Raw genomic sequence first — 15587 nt, 5'->3', positions numbered from 1 at the left:
TCTGAGTTTTGGCCGGGTTTGAGTTCCAGCATGTGGGTTCAAGTCCCAATCTGAGATGCACAATTTCATATCCAGTCAGCCAATCCTCAAATGCCAAGTCTATTCATGCAATCTTTGGATTTCATTGTTCGCCAGACTCAGCTACCCTAATCCAAATAAGACTACTAGGCGACCAATCAGTTAAAAAAGCTGAAAACTTCTGATTTACTCCATAAAACCCCTTTAGTCTGTGAGTAACTTGGAACTCATGGCTCCTGTATGTAGCCTTGAGCTTCCCAGCTTGTAAGGCAAAACTCTCATAATAAACTCATCTTTCTGTGTATTTCATTTTACTCAGTGAGCAGAGTTTGGTTTCCAAGATACCCTTCTAGGCCCTCAACTGGGACTCTACAACAAAAGACAAATTAACAAAAGAAAAACAAATACTAGTTTATCAACATGTGTATTATACAAGTAACACGTGGGAGTACCCAGAGACGACTAACTCAAAGGGGTGGTTAGAACTTGGGTTTAAGTACTGTTGACTCAAAAAGAAATACACAACATGAGAGTCGCTAGCTAAGCTTGATTTGGGGGGAAATGAGGACTGCAGCCTGGGAGACAGTGTTTCAGATAGCTCTGAGAAACTGCTCCAAAGAGGTAGGAAGAAGGTCAATATATATGTGATCTTGCTGAAGGAGGAGTACATGCAATCAAACACATTTTTTTGTAGAATGTTTCTGCTAGTCACAAGGAGCAGACTTCACCATGAAGGAATTTAGTGCTTTTCTAGAGATGAGGAGATGCAAGGATTGGGCTCATAAAATCAGCTCCTGAAAACATCTAATTATCTGAAGACCTGTTTTGCCTGTTTTTCCCAAAGCACAGAGTGTCTCATTCCTGATCTCCACCCTGAGTTCCCTTCAGGTGATGCTGAAGGTCAGCAGCTGCAGCAGCACTGTGATTTAATCCTTGCAGAGGTAGATGGCAAGTGCCCACGGCAAGTGCCAATTTGTAGTAGACAGTACCAACAAAGGAAAAAAGGTTTGGGGACTTCTCCATGGGGGATACGAGTTATGGAAGGTGGCCAGCAGAAGCATGGTGAACAAGATTAGTTTTGTTACACAGGTTTAAGTCGAAGTCTTGATGAGTCTATTGTGATAAAGAGTCATCCTTCTCTTCCTGATACAAAGAGGTGGGATCAGATGGGGTAGGGGTCCCCAGAGAAAGAGAACCAGGCATGACTTTCTTGACATAAGAGAAGCCGTTTTTAGCCTAAGCCATTTTGTGATCTAAGCATGGCCACAATGCTTGCCCTTGAATATGTCATAGTAATTAATGATCTCCAGGGAAGTGAGGGAATGCAGGAACAAAGGAAAAGCAGTCAAGAAACAATAGTTCAGCAATAAAACAAGTCCTAGTTCCTCCTCAAGGAGTATAGTTCTTTGATACAGTCTTTGAGCTCTGCAGGAACTAAGGCCCCCACCCAGGGGGAGGATGGAATGATGCTGTTGGCCCTTGTGACCAGCCAACTAAAGCTCGAACTCTGTCGACCTTCGCCCCACTTCTATGCTAAATTCTCCTTTGCTTAAGCCCCTTCATGAGTATACAGGTACCCTTCGTTTAAAACTTCCCCAGTTTTGCTGTTCAGGGAGACGCTGCTTTGCGAAAGGTCCCTGGAGTTCTCCTTACTTGCTGCAAGTGTTAAATCCTTTGTTCTCCTGGCCTTTGGCTTGGTTGTGTCTATTGGCTCAACACCGATCAACAGGTGAACCCAGTTTTCAGGTAACAGAGGGAGACACCCATACAAATGGAGACTTCCTTTATAAATGTAAATTTGTGTGTTTTGTCTTCAGAGCTTCTCTTATGTCTATTGATTATTAAATAATCGGCTCAAAATAATCCTTATGCTAAGAGGCATATTTTGGAGAGACATGTTCTGGTCTCCTACTGTTCTCTTTGTGCATCTGAACATATTAATCGCCTCTACCAGATACAACTATGTTCTTAATCCTTCAGATTAGAAGGGCATCAAATACACTTAAACAGAAGGGAAAATGACAATTTGAAGTGAGCTTGGTTAACATTTGGGGCAAATTTGCCACAACTTGCAGATTTTCACCCCCTCTTTTATGTAGGCTTAGGAGTGTCCACTCATAATGTTACCGAAAGTGGGGTCTGGCTGCTCGCTGCTCAAAAGCCAATGAAGAGGCAACGTTGGTGGAAAGGAAAGTTTGCTTTATTTTGGAAGCCAGCAACTGAGGGGGAGGGCAGACACCTGTCCAAAGGTGAGCTCCCCACAACTGACAACCAGTGGGCAAGAGCTTTTATAGATGGAAGGAGGGGCTACATGCAGAGACAGCACAGTCAGCTCTGACAGTCGTCTTGAAATTGGTCATCGGTGGTCTGACCAGTGTCATCTTGATTGTTTTAGGTACAGTTACTCTTCAGTTCCAGGGTCAGTTTGTTTCATTTCTTTGAGGCCAATTCTTGGAATTGTGGCAGCTTATGTCATGGCTACAGTCTGGTCATCATGTAGTTACCTTCTCCCACCTGGTGGGGGTTGCAGGATCTATAAGACAGCTCACAGGACATGGCTCAGAATATTATCTATAGCCCTTGAGGAGGAACTAAAGGTCCTTGACTGTGCTTAGCGACTAAACTACTTTATTTGGTCTCCTTTGACTGTTTTCCTTTGTTTCTGCATTTACTCACTTCTCTAATTAAACTTATTCTTTGGCTAAAGTTTTTCCACAGACAAAAGGCAGGCTGAGGACATGGTTGAGGGGTGGGCCGGAGGGAGGACCAAAGGGTCCTGCTCCATTTAAATAATATTTGGGGATATCCCGACCTTAATCCACGAGGGTGAAACTGGGGAGAACCCTGTGAGGTCCTCGGGATACGAATCCTTTCCCGTTTCCTGCTTGTAGGAAATAGGCTTTGTTCAGCCTTTTAGACTTTCCCTGAGTTCCAAAGGGCAGATTAAAACAGTTGCTCATCAGGGAAGAGAGGGACTACAGAAACAAGAGTGCAGCCTTGGGGCAGGGTCCAGGTGCCTCCCGAAGGAATATACATAACAATATCTTTGAGCTCTTCTGCAGGACCTAAGGCCCCCACCCAAGTGGAGAATGGTACTTTCAGGCTGAGCACACGATTCCTGGAGCACTGCCCTGTTCCCTCACCACCAACCAATCAGAAGAAAGTCATACACCCAGCCTGCAGCCCTCATCCCGAATTTTGCCCATAAACACGTTTCAATTTGTTTGGCCTCCCTGAGCACCGAGCACAGGAACTTGTATTTGGTAATGAGGGTACCGAGGGGAGCAGGATGGGCCACCCCAAAATACGTCTCTTTGGCATAAAGATTATTTGGGGCTATTTTAAAAACAGTGGTGGACTCAGGAAAAGCTCTGAAAACTGAGTAGGAATTACCCTTTGTGGGAGACACTTATGTTTATAAGGAAATCCCCGTTTGTAGGGGTGTCTCTCCATACCAGGGAGAGAAGGATGATTAATCCCTAGCAACTCTTACCAACTGAGAATGCAAAGACTTTGATCTGCATAAAAACCATGACCTTGTTACTTGTTACCGCGCTATTCCTGGTCGCCTCCCATTAACAGGCCTCCCTCCACCCCGCTGCATCTTTCTTTTGTCATTTGCTAAGGATGGTAGTTAAGCTCCTGGCCTGGGCCCTTTCAGGGACACATTTGGTTTTCCTGGGTATGCAGGCATACAGAAGATATGTTAAACTTCTGTTTGTTTTTCTCCTGTTAATCTTTCTTTTATTGCAGGGACATCTCAGCCAAGAACCTAGAAGAGTAGAGGGTAAAGTATTTTTCCTCCCCTGCAGTACTTTCTGCCTCTTCTTCTCCTTCTTCTTCCCCTTCTTCTCCTCCTTCTCCTTCTTCTTCTTCTTCTTCTTTTGATGCTTTTTTTAAAATTTTGTGGAAGCTAATTGTTTAATCTCCAGTCCTTCAGCCTTTAAAACATTTTTTTCTCCCTCAAGAATAAGGCACCCCAACTAGCCCTCTTTGACATGTTAGGGGAAACACTGACTGAAACAGCCCCCCCTGGCCAGGCAAAGACAGTAACAATTTGCGTGAGTTATTTTATGACAGCATGTCCGGGTAAGGAACACAGAACTAACAAGCCACCGCCAACTGGAAGAATACGGGAAAGGTCAAAAGGAGAGAAGCAACATCAGTCCACATGTCCTACCATCTTCCCAGAATCCTCACTGGAATCCATCTTGGCTGAGCAATGCACGTGCCACCAGGAAGGGCCCTGAGTCAGAATGATGGGCCAGAGACAACCGGGAAACTAACCCCATCACCATAAACCCCAAGACTGCAAGCCACGTGGCAGAGCAGTCCTCCTGGCTTCCCTTACCCTCCTGCTCTCCGCCTGTGTGTCCCTTCCCAATAAAGTCCCTTGCTTTGTCAGCACTGTGTCTCCTTGGATAGTTCGTTTCTGAGTGTTAGGCAAGAGCCTGCTTTTGGGCCCTGGAAGAGGCCTCCCTTCCTGCAACAGACATATGGACTATTTTGAGTTAAAGGCCATTAAGAAACAGTAGATGCAGGGAAAGCTCTAAAAATAGGAAAAAGTTAATTATCCTTTTGTAAAGGAAATTTCCACTCATAATGTTGTCTCCTCATCCTGCACCAGGGGGAGAAGGACTTTTAACATCTCTTCAATGGAAAAGGTACCTACTTAAGTCTGCGTTAACATATCCTACTAAAAAAACCCTTATTTACTATACTTTTACTTGTCACTTTCCCATGTTGCCTCTCCCACCCAGAGGTCCCAAACCCCCTTTCCTTTGTTTAGCCTAAGATGGTATATAAACCTCAATCATCTGACTGTCCCACTTTTTTTGTGAAATCCCATGCAAATGTATACATGTTGTTAAATATGCTTTTTTAATTAATAAATTTATTTATTTATTGGCTGCATTGGGTTTTCGTTGCTGCATGTGGGCTTTCTCTAGTTGCTTCCAACAGGGGCTACTCATCTTTGTAGTGTGCAGGTTTCTCATTGTGGTGGCTTCTCTTGTTGTGGAGCACGGGCTCTAGGCTCACGGGCTCAGTAGTTGGGGCTCGCGGGCTTAGTTACTACACAGCATGTGGGATCTTCCTGGACCAGGGATTAAACCTGTGTCCCCTCCATTGGCGGGCAGATTCTTAACCACTGTGCTACCAGGGAAGTCCCAAATATGGTTTTTTTTCTCTTGTTAATCTTTTATTTTACTATTATTATTATCATTGTTTATTTGTTTGTTTGTTTGTTTATTTATTGGCTGGGCCACATGGCTTGTGGGTTCTTAGTTCCCTGACCAGGGATTGAACCCACACCCTGGGCAGTGAAAGTATGTAATGCTACCCACTGGACCACCAGGGAATTTCCAATTTTTATCAGTTTGGCCCCAGCCGATGAACCTAAGATGGCTGGAGAGAAAAAATAATTTTTTTTCCTTCTCTGCAAAACCACCAGAAGCTGCTTGCTTCTTCCCTCCCTCAATCTCTCCGCTTCTGTCTTGCACACCATACTGCCAGCAAGTGCACTGGGAGGTGAAAGCAGCTGTGATTCCCCAGTTAAAGAGTTGCCTAGCGTGAGAAGGGGCTGTGAGGAGGCAGGGCATCTCGCCCACCAGGAGTCGTGGGGTTCTCTCACCCAGACTTCCTGGGAAATGAAGGAGAAATAACAGGCAGCTCACATTTGCAGCCAACCAGCCTGGGTGGTATTCTTTGAAGGGAAGCGCTCAAAAATCCCTCCTGGGGCCAGATTGGTTTGACAAACTGGAGATTTGGGTGGCCTGTCTGCTCTTTGGGGGCAAACTTGGGAAGCTGAAGAAATCAAGTTAAGGTCTCAGACCCTCTGCAAATTTGCTCCTTCACAATTCTAGTAATATACACCCAAATGCTGATTAAAAAATTCGATTATGTAACATTAAGAATGTCACAATTTTCTTCCTTTGATAATGGCTTCAATCGGGGTGACAGATCAGCCTGTGACAGAGTCAACAGGAAGGATTTTGTCCTGTTTTTGAAATAAAAGTGGGTATAATCTAAATGTACCACCTACCTGTTTCTTAGTCTAATGGATTTTTTTTTTTAATGTAAACTGGATGTGTTCATAATAAGAGCCATTCATTTATGTATGTTCTTTGCTGAAGCAAATAAATGCAATATTGCCATTGTTTTCTTTGTTTTTGTTTTTGTTTTTTGTCAGCGTGTTTCAGGTTTAGATTTCTCACCCCAGGGGAACAGGGGTGTGTGTACAGGGATGTTTGGCAAAATTGTTTTGCAAGTTTAGATGGGTGTGCTTCTGAACACGGGAAAGTTTCCCATGTTTTTTCTTGTTTTGAATTGGGAAGGCTATGTTTCTGAGCCTGGGTATAACCTCCACTTGCCAAAGGAAAACACAAACAGGCAAACAGATAAACCCAATTTTTAAAAAAGTTGAAAACAAAACAACAGGAAGGCCAGAGGCAATCTAATTTCAGTAATATTTTCAATAAATTAATGGCTTGTGTTTGTGGCAGCAGACACTTGGAAAAGCTTGAGCTGACAGATGGGCACAAATAAAGCCACAGGAAAACTGGGAAGGATGATAAATATTATCTGCAGGCCATTTTTATCCCCCTTGTTAATTAACCAGCCTGCTCTTGCACAACAGCTACGCTTATTTTTCTTTTTACTCTGAAATTCTTTCATTTCATATTGCTTTCTTTCAAGCGTTCTCATATTTCCCTCCTGTGTTTTTTTTCTATCCCAAATCTGCTTCGATTTTCAGTCCTGTGTTCTTTTCCACTTTTCACAGCACGAGGTTTTTGCAGGGGAGAAAGCAAGGACATTTCCTTTAGCTTTTGTCAGCTTCCTAACAATTTCTTGCTATTAATGTCCAACAACTTTCCAGCCCCAGGGAATACAAATTCCTTTCCTCCTCTATAAATTGTTGTGGGCTGTTCTCACTACGCATCACTAAAAATACAACATGGCGCTATTGATCTCACGCTCTCTTTTTTTTCCTCTTAGGAGAATTTCACAAATGAATTGGTTCTGCCCTGTGTCATTTAATGGTTTATATTTTCTGATGTCCAGTTTGGCAGCCAGGCAGGGTCATTTAGCTGAAAGAACATGGGCTTTGGAAACGGCCAGCCCTTGGTTCATATTCTGGTTTTGTTTCTTATTAGCTGGATGACCTTGGGTAAGTTCTTTAGTCCTTCCGAGCCAGTGCCTTCATTCCAATAATGATTCCCACAATCTGAGTTTGCTGATGGGTCTCAGAGAGACATGACACATATATCAGCCAGCACCTCCTTTCACTTCTTTGATAGCAGAATGCTGGGAGGATATGGCAGTCAAGGGGGCTTTAGGTCAATCATGACTTTCTCTTTTGCAGAGTTAATACCTTCTTCTGTCCCTGGCACAAAAAAAATATATAGTTGCTGAATCAAATGAGATGTTTCCGTATTTTGAAAAGCTTTAAGTGGGTCCAATTCCTTAAAAGAAATTTTCTTTGGCCATAGGAGACTGGATTTGTGGTCACGTGGTTCAGCAGACATCTGGTATACCTCCCCTGGCATCCTTACTCTCCTCTTTTATTTTAGCTCTCTGGCATCTGTGTGGAAGTCAAGAGGGAGAACAGAAGATAATGCTGGGATTCTCCTTTCTGTGCAGCAGCCCAGGAGTGGTGGAAGGTCAAAGAGATATAATGAAACTCAGGAGTTGTCTAATTTGAATAATTCAGATTTCAGCTAACTGTCACTTCCTCAGAGACATCTCACCTGACCATGTGATCAAAAGTAATTCCCTCAGTCACTCTGTAGTCATCATTCTGCTTCATCATCATCACGACACTCACCACTATCTGAAATTACCTGCTAATTTGTACGTTTACCTGTCTATGTTTTGGTTTATTTCCTCCACTGAAATGTTAACTCTATGACAGCTACAAACCTACTTACTTTCTGTTATAGCCTGGTTGCTTGGGGCAGTGCGTGACAAAACTAGGCCCCTAATTTGTTGTTTCTGTATTTATTTGTTACATAAATACAGTAGTTAGGCTGCAGATCTCACTAAAATGCTGGAAATCATCCTGGCAATTATCAGCAAATGAATGTAGCACAGGATCTGGTTTAGGCTGTGCTTGGCTACTCTTAACTGGTTTGTTTATGTGTCTGCAGGTAGAGTGGGCATGGCAGGGGAGTTTTTATTAGATTCTAACATCACCCTAATTTAACACAGTGATATAGTGACATGACTCCTCAGGAAGAAGCAGGTAGCTGTTAAAAAAAGTTTTATTTCGTTCACAGAGCAGTGACTGACACACTGATCATCCCTCCCTATTAAAAGACATTCTGAGCTCCTCTTCTAGAATACTGTTCTCTCTTGACTATACTTACCTCACCGGCACTCCATTTCAGTATCCTCTGCTGGCTTTCTTCATCTCCCTAAACTTGAATCTCTTCTCATCTCTATCAACATTCATTTCCAGGTGATTCATCTAGTCATACAACCTCAAATACTTTCTTATGTCAACAACCCTCAATTTTATATCTTCAGCCCAGACCTTTGAATTCCATACATGTATTTCCAAATACCCCTCTGATATCTCCTCTTGGAGCTTGAGGTTGATTGCATTAATATCCACACCCTTTGCTATGTGACTTTACATTTTCTCTCACGTAAGAGGCAAAGTCTACCCTTCCTGCTTCCCCAGCTGAATCTGGGCTTAACCAAGTCACTTGCTTTACTAGAAGAACGAGGCAGAATTCACGATGTGTAAGTTCCAAGCCTACCCTTCGAGAGTGCATGTGCATTTCCACTTGTGTCTCTTGGGCTTCACCACTGCCTTGAGAAGCACGAGGCCAGGCTAGCCCTCTGGTCCCAAGAAGAGGATGAGAGACTTAGAGCAGAGATTCCCAGCTAAGAGGTCTCAGCCTAGCCAGACAAGAGCAGATCCCCAGCTTACCTGCAGACAGGAAACTTGCAGACAGGTATTGAGTAAACCCAGCTGAGATTAGATGTGTGCAGCGTAAAGCAGCTAAACCTCATTAACCACCAGCACTATAATAAATAACTATGACTTTAATCCATTCAGGTTTTTTAAAAATTGATTTTAGATATAACTTGTGTAGTACAATTGCCTATATTTAAAGGGTATAATCCAATAAGTCTTGACTGTATATACATTGCTGATAGAAATGTACATTTCTTAAGGGCAAGGATGTTATTGTGTTACTGTTGGAACTTCAAGGCTAGAAAATGGGGCAATTCAAGACAGACCATTAACCCAGTATATAGCAAACTACTTAATTTTAGAATTTTAAAATCAATATTGTAATTTTAGATTAATAGAAAGATTCTGAATGTTCTCTACACTTGGAGAATATGTTTAAAATGTTAATTTTCTGGAACAGTTTAAATGTTCAGTAACAGAGGGGAACATCCAAATGTTGGGTTAGAGAGCAACCATTACAACTGCTTTTGTGATATGTCAAAATGCTCTGAAATAACTTTTTTTTAAAGTGGAATGAAAAAATGGTACATGTGATATTAATAATGGAAAATATAAAGGCAATAGAAAAAGGTGGGGAAAAAACACCACAGTTTTTAGAAGCTTATTTCTTAGTAGTGGAATAATGAAATTATTTATCTTTTTCTTCATGCTCTTTGGAATTTTTCACATTTTCTATAGGTTTAGTTTAAAAAAAGTTAGTATATTTCCAGTTCTAGTGGTAACTACATCTTTGTTCTTCCACTTAAGAAAGAATAATAAGTTTTTTTCAAACCACATAAAGCCCCTAATACCTAGACTGGCATGCTTCCCTCTGTTGAGAATGACTGTAATTAGTTCACTTGCTATTTACAATCACCCAAGAAGCAGAGCCTGATGGAGGTTAGAGCATCACCCACTGGTACTGAAGCTGGGGCTCAGAGCGAGGGACCTAACTCCCCTCGGTTGGGCAGCAGTGAGTAAAACACAGACCAGAGCAGAACTAAACACAGACTATTCTTTACCCTAAACCCATACCCCTCCTGAGAGATGTGGGAGGAGAAAGTGCTGGGGTGAACCTGCATTTTGAGTGATCTTTATTCTGTGGCGAGTGTGAGCCCTGCAATTCCTGCCTTGTAGATGTGATAGGAGATGAAATTCTTCCTAAATGACGGTGGGTCTCTTCCATCTCTTGAGTCTGTATATTGGCCACCATGGACTTCGATGAAACATCCCTTTCCGGGTTCCCTCTACTACCCCCTGGGGAGGCAGCCCTATGGGGTATGTAAACTTGAGAACATCAATATAAAAATCCCAATAAAATCTTAATTCAGGTACAAAGATAAAAATATATGAATCATACCAAATTTAAAAAATTGTCAAGAATCACATAATTTAATAGCTGATGAACAAAAGGAATATTGTAAACCTGTCTACAGTTTCAAAATATGACTTGCCACTTTAGCTGGTAAACAAACAGAAAGGTCAACCTGGCTTTGTAGGAGCCTCTAAGCCATGCTGTTGTTTACATGCAGTGGGACTCCTGCAAGTGATTTTTTTTTTTTTTTTTTACTTTTATGCTATTATTTTAGCATTCACTGTTATTATCATGTAAACTATTTTTACGATCCAAAACAATGTCATTCAAGTATTCATAAAATAACGATGTAAGTGCTCACGCTGAAAAACGTGCCCCCAAATCAATAGCTTTCGAAGGGAAGTTATATGTGATAAGATGCCAAGAGGAAGAGCAAACAACCATGATGAAACATGGCGCAGTTAATATGGGAGACAACTCAGTGAAATATTAGCTATAACGCCGGGAACAGCAAAAGCGGCTTCAGAGCAAAAATATGTTACAACTTGTAAATGTGCTCTGAGAATACATCTGTCTTATTTTATATTTATTCCCTTGAGAAAATCGTTCTTGAATTATGCAAGTTGGAATTATACAAGGTCTTGTGAGATGCATCTTTTGTATGAAATAAGACCTCCCCACATTTTTATGACCAGAAATAATCCAACTTAAAAAAAAAGTGCTGCTGGCACTTAAACAAGTTCCAGGTTGTCTTTTTAATAGGAAAACTGCAGTTTTAGATTATATAATCCATCAGTTTGAATTGCTTAAAAGTGCTTAGCAAAGCCCCATGTGCAAATAGGTGTAAAGGAAATGTTTTTTGGTGATAAGAATCGGGTAGTTAATATTTCCAAAGCGTTTTGCTCAGACATGTGAAGAGCTAAATTAATTTCCTTGAAATGTTTAGGAGAATGCATAGTTATTAATCTAATTCAGCTTCATATTAATGCAAAACTCACTGGAATGTTACAGTGTAATGGTCAGCTGTCGAGATGATTTATGCCATTTATTATTTTTAAAAGGAGGGATGTTTTGCATTTTATTTTTACTTCCACGTGATAACCTCGGCAGAATGAAATCCCATTTCTAGTTTCCACAGTGCAATAAAAACAGGTTTGGCTTTTCAAGTTCAGCCCTGTGTTTTGTGTGTGTAGTTTCAATTTGTGATGTGTCAGCCAATGAACAGCTGATTTAATAACAGTTAAGAACCTCCACTACACAGGAATGACTGAAGTGATGTTTCTTGAGATCAATAGTATTGCTTGGTTTTACCAAGGAAATAAATCATTTTGCCACATGGTTGCCAAAGGTAAGGGGTTTTTTGATCAATGACACAAACCTATGTTGCCTTTGGAAACACCATTAGATCTTAGTCTATCAATCAAATCAACTTTAAATCTTATTTAATGCACTACTGCTTAATAAAAAGAACATTTAAAAGAAAGTCATAGTTGAAGCACACAGAGTTTTTCTTTTACCACAAATGGCTAACCCACTGAAAAGAAGGCGCTATCTCATGGGAGCTGGCCTGCAGAGTCTCCTGGCCAATGAATTTCTGAAAGTGGCTCCTTTTCTGATGTTTTTGCTCGATTCTTCCCCTTTCAGTGTAGAAAATGAAAACTGTAGACTATAGCAGGGACCAAGTTGACTGTTTTATTTTGTTTTTTTGGCTGCAATGTGCAGCTTGCGGATCTTAATTCCCCAACCAGGGATGGAACCCATGTGCAGAGTCTTAACCAATGGACCACCAGGGAAGTCCCCAAGTTGATCTTTAATTAGATTTTCGATGTTTAAAAATAGGGATCATCAAGAAACCTCTTCCCTTTGCCTATACTCTTCCACACAACCATATCTTTTTTAAAATTGTGGTAAAATATATGAATAACTTGCCATTTTAGCTGTTTTACAAGTGTGTGCAAGTTAGTGGCATCAATTATATTCACAGTGTTGTGTAACCATGACCACTAGCTATCTTCAAAACTTTTTCATCATTCTAAACATTATCTCTGTGTCCATTAAACAAGAACCTCCCATTCTCCTTTCCCCAGCCCCTAGTTACCCCAATCTACTTTCTGTCTCTATGAATTTGCCTGTTTTAGGTATTTTCATGTCTCAGGCTTATTTCACTTAGCATAATATTTTAAAGTTTCCTTCATGTTGTAGCATGTGTCAGAATTTCCCTCCTTTTTAGACTGAATATTATTCCATTAGACACACATACCATATTTGTTTATCCATTCATCTGTTGATGGACACTTGCGTTCTTTGCAGCTTTTGACAGTTCACACAATCATATCTTGACAGATGTTTTACCCTTGGTCTGCAATGCATACCCTTCCCCTTTCATCTGTTCAACTTCAACTTGAATGTTGCCTCCTAGAAGGAAACTTGCACCACTCTGGGCAAAGTTACATCCTGCCTCATCGATGTTCTTGCAGACCTTTACAAACCTCTGTTTGGGCGTGTTTCACACGGTCTTGTGTTTTGTGTTTTTTAAAATTAATTAACTAATTAATTTATTTATTTTATTGGCTGTGCTGGGTCTTTGTTGCTGCATGCAGGCTCTCTCTAGCTGTGGTAAGTGGGGGCTACCCTTCATTGTGGTGCATGGGCTTCTCATTGTGGTGGCATCTCTTGTTGCAGAGCAAGGGCTCTAGGCATGTGGGCTTCAATAGTTGCGGCACGTGGGTCAGTAGTTGTGGCACATGGGCCTAGTTGCTCCATGACATGTGGGATCTTCCCAGATCAGGGATCGAACCCGTGTCCCCTGCATTGGCAGGCAGATTCTTAACCACTGCACCACCAGGGAAGTCCCTGTCTCGTGTGTTTAAAAGTTTACCTCCCCCATTGGACAGAGCTCATCAAAGCTCTGGTGTGTCTTACTCTCCTTTGCACCCAGGCCTACAGAGAGTGTTAATCAGGGTGTGCCAAACAAGTCAAGCCAATCTGGAGCTGCACGTTCCTCCTGAGGGAGGTCCCTGCACGAATGACACATGTAGACCCATGGCCTGTTCTGCCCCTCTCTCCATCATTCCCTGTGGTGACCACACCATGAGGCTTTTTTTGTGGGTTCACTGTGACAAGCTCCTGGGGTTTTCAGAATTCAGCACTGGAGTTTATAAGAAGGGAAGGAAGAAGAAGACCTTGATAATAACCCAAATACTGTGGCAGGAGGGTGAATCCTGAAGACTGGAGAATCCTAGAAGGGGTCGTATCAGAACTGAACGTGCCCACTGGACCAGGCAGGATTGGGCAGGTGGAGGGGGAGGTGGCGGAATGCAATGGGCAAAGCTGCTGGTGACAGTGTAGTCAGGCATAAAAGGAATGTAGCAGAGGCAGCCAGCTGTCCAGCAAAGAGTCGCTCTTCCTCTCCACAGTGTAGACGTGTTGGGAGAGGATTGCCCAGCCAGAGTCTGAATGGCCCGTTCCCATTGCAGCCAATTGGGACCAGAGGACATGTTCTCACCAATAGAATGTGAGTGGAAGTGATGTGTGTCACTTCCACACTGACACAAGTGTCTTCTTCACATTCTCTTTCTCTGTTTTACTTGCTGCAAGCAAGAACTCCAAGGTCTAGAGGATGATGGTTCCATAAGATAGAGTCTCTGAACCATTATGCATGGAAGACACCCTGGCAGACACCCAAGCTGACGTCACATCAGAGAGAAATTAACATTTACTCTGTATTTAGCCACTGAGGTTTCAGGGTTCACATGTTACAGCAGCTCACCATAATAATATAGGGAAACGGAAAGACAACCAGTCCATACAAGCTGTCGGTAGCAGATGCTCCCAAAGTACAGAATACCTAAATGTGGAGAGGTAGCCGGTGAAGAGTGATCACTGTGATTTGATTCCCAGGTCCCTCTTCAGTGAAGGACTTGGTGCCCAGGCTTCAGCCATCAGCCCCTCCAGAACGTGTCACAGCTGCAAAGAGTTACCTTGCCCCATGCAGTAGGCAGAATTCTAAGATGACCCTCAAGATTCCCACTTCCCTGGTGTGGGTAGAACCTGTGAATTTGATGGGATAGTCTCTCCCTTAACCAGGTTACATTAGAGGGCAGACAGTGATGGAAGCTGTAGCCATCTTGAAGAGAATGGGGAGTCACAGAGGGAATCATAGAGACAGGCCCTGGCTGGTCGGGAAGAAAACAAACATCCACATTGTGAACTGCGTGTGGGGGCCATGTGGCAAGGAACTGAGGGTGGCCTCCAGGAGCTGAACGCAGTCCTCGGCAGTAAACAGGGATCTCACTCACGACACACCTGTAACGAGATGAACACTGCCATCAACTTGAATGAGCTTGGAAGACCCCAAGCCCTGAATGAGAAACGCAGCCCCGCATAACCCCCTGATTTCAGCTTGGTGAGCCCTGTAGCAGAGGATCCAGTCAGGGCTGTTCCAGGACCCCTGATCTGTGGAAAATGTGAGGTGATAAATGTGTGGTGTTTTAAGCTGACAGGTTTGTGGTAATTTGTTACACATCCAAGAAAACCCAAGACCATGCCTATTCTCTGGGTGGCCAACAGCCAATGACCAATCTGATTTATGTGGAAATACAAGGCCTGGCTATCTTGGGCCAAGTTAGAATAACTCTAATGAGATAATTGGCTCCAGAATTCCCCACAGGATTGGCTGGGGCTCTGACTGGGCTGGTGAAGGAGTTCAGGCACCCAATTCTAATGTATGTGTAGGAGTTCCTCCCAGACCATCAAGCAATGCTCTGACACCAGCTGGGTGTCCTACAGCTTAACTCACTTCAGACACTGTGTACTTGGAGATAGCATCAGATTCCACAGATTAAGGGCTCAATCCTACAAGACTACTCCCCTTTAAAGGCTTTAAACACTCTATCTCCAAACACAGTCATCATCTTAGGTGGTTAGGACTTCAACATATGAATTTGGGGGGAACAAAATTCAGCCCATAACTTTGTAGACTTTTTTTTGTATTTGGCTGCATTGGGTCTTTGTTGCTGCGCAGTTTGTTGTGGTGCACGGGCTTCTCATTGAGGCGGCTTCTCCTGTTGCAAAGCACGGGCTCTAAGCTTGTGGGCTTCAGTAGTTGTGGCATGTGGGCTCAGTAGCTGTGGCTGGGGGGCTCTAGTGTGCGGGCTCAGTAGTTGTGGCGCATGGGCTTAGTTGATGCAAGGCATGTGGGATCTTCCCGGACCAGGGATTGAACCTGTGTCCCTTGCGTTGGCAGGTGGATTCTCAACCACTGCGCCACCAGGGAAGTCCCAACTTTGTAAA

This window comes from Hippopotamus amphibius, chromosome 11, assembly GCF_030028045.1.
Source record: "Hippopotamus amphibius kiboko isolate mHipAmp2 chromosome 11, mHipAmp2.hap2, whole genome shotgun sequence".
Classification (NCBI taxonomy): Eukaryota; Metazoa; Chordata; class Mammalia; order Artiodactyla; family Hippopotamidae; genus Hippopotamus; species Hippopotamus amphibius.
Note: the sequence above shows the minus strand (reverse complement) of the source record.